The sequence below is a fragment of the Echinococcus granulosus genome (genome assembly GCF_000524195.1).
Source record: "Echinococcus granulosus chromosome Unknown EG_S00267, whole genome shotgun sequence".
NCBI lineage: Eukaryota > Metazoa > Platyhelminthes > Cestoda > Cyclophyllidea > Taeniidae > Echinococcus > Echinococcus granulosus.
Window position 1 is genome coordinate 35,563 of NW_020170647.1, and position 1,916 is coordinate 37,478.

The 1,916-nt window shown below is 39.6% G+C and overlaps 1 protein-coding gene across 1 annotated transcript in view; it reads right to left on the bottom strand.

The window, feature by feature from the left end:
* EGR_10778 (hypothetical protein) overlaps positions 1-1,916 on the bottom strand; it is a gene marked incomplete at both ends in the record, with an annotated part of 7,371 nt that overhangs the window by 421 nt on the left and 5,034 nt on the right. The gene's annotated exons all lie outside the window — the stretch shown is intronic.

Consider the following 1,916-nt stretch of genomic DNA (forward strand, 5'->3'; position numbering starts at 1 on the left):
ATACTGAAATTCAAATTATTAGGCTTCATAATTACGTTGAAATAAATCAACATTGGGTATGTTAAAATAGACAAGTTGGGTTTGCCTTCCTGGTAATTGCATAAACCGAATGCATTATAATGTCAACAGCATGCGCGTGCTGCAAATAATGAAGCCTAGGAAAACTTAGAGCGACTACCTAAAACTTGCACGTGTTATTTAGTGAGGGGAGAATCAATGTCACATATCCACCATCCTCAACTAAAGCCCTACTGATTTACAATCAAAGAAAGGATAGACAAGGGAATAAAACGAAAGAATTTAACACAAATGTAATTATTTAACGAAAGCAGACGTGCCTAATTGGTTACCCATGCTGTCGCAAGCCATGTCAAAGAGGTCTTAGAAATACAAGCACACAATATAAGTAATGATGGGTTCTACCCTTGCGCACTGGAGATGAAGACAATGTTAAGTATTCGCGAGATGAAAAAAAGGAGCTAACCACCGATATTTTGGGTAAATATGCTACCTACTCAATGTTTGCGAATAATTTTCAGGAACTGTATTAATTAAATTGGCTTTTAATTTACCAAGCCTTCACGGTTCACGAACTCCATTCGCATATCAGGCTCTTTGGAAAGCCAAATAACATCACCACTCATTGGTCCTTTGGCAGACTAACGGGGTCGACTTGGCTTTGCCTGAGGACATGCATGAACGTAACACTAAAAATCTCGTAAGCCCAGTAGACTCTGAAAGATGACTTATGTGTTAGTGAAGTCATGTCTGGCAGTAAATCTGCCAATTTGAAGCCAAATATGGGAGTATTTATTCCAAAATGGGATGAGTAGTAAAATGCTGCCACTGCTTTAGTGGTAATTTGTAAAGAAGGATGTGCAGCTAAAACAAGGGTTAAGGTTCACTCGCATACACACTTTATTCCGCTTAAGTTGCCAATAGGCGCCTTTGTACGTGCAGTGTAAGCAGTAGGTGTCTGACTTTTGATAGGGTCACAATTAGCTATGAACGTGAAAGTAAAACTACACCAACATGTTAGGTTAGGTGTTGGGTTGCTTGCCTGCTTAAATAAACTTCCTTTCTCCACTTTTTAAGTTATACCAGTAAGTTATTCAGTGCTACACCAATATTTCATCACCGACACTTCAAAACCATCTCATCTGTCATTTGTCGTTAATGCCTGATAATGTCCCAAAATCAGGCTAAACTTACTGCATGTATTCAGCCTTCCCGATGGTATCAAGGCAGCCTCATTCTACTTCATGTTGTGACCATTGCAACTAGCTCAATGCTTGTTGGTAGTTAAATAAATGAACTGCAGTGTAATCTCGTGTGTGCACAACTAATGTCACAGTGGAAGGCAAATCACTGGCGGAACTAATGTCATCTTAACCCATCCCTTAATTCGCATCGCTTTCTTTCACAGAATACTTGCTATTTGGAGGAGTTGAGCAGCACGAATTTACATGTTATGATATTCGATGTATAAGGGACTGGCATCATAGTGTAATTTGAAGAAAGGAGGAGAACGTGATGCTTGGGCTATAAAGGAATGTCACTCCAGGTGGAAATCTTTAATTGATGAAAACCAGTGGCGCAAAAAGCAAGGCAGACCTTGAAGGCGTTTGAATTAGGAGGTATAGATAGCTTAAAGCCAAATTTGAGAGGGCAAGTCGTGTAATTCTCGATAGAGAAGTAGCAAACCGAGCCCTTACTCTTGCATATTTTTAATCTGAGAACCACTCAAAGGATTGTGTCGATGTTGAATGGCAGCTATTGCGGCTCTTGAGTGATAAACATTTAGCGTCATATCAGATCCGTTTCACTTTGAAGAATGTGCAAATATGAGAGACATTGAAAGCAGGCTAGAGGAACATTCTTCTTAGGTGTATTTCTGCTAGCATTAGGAGCGTTTC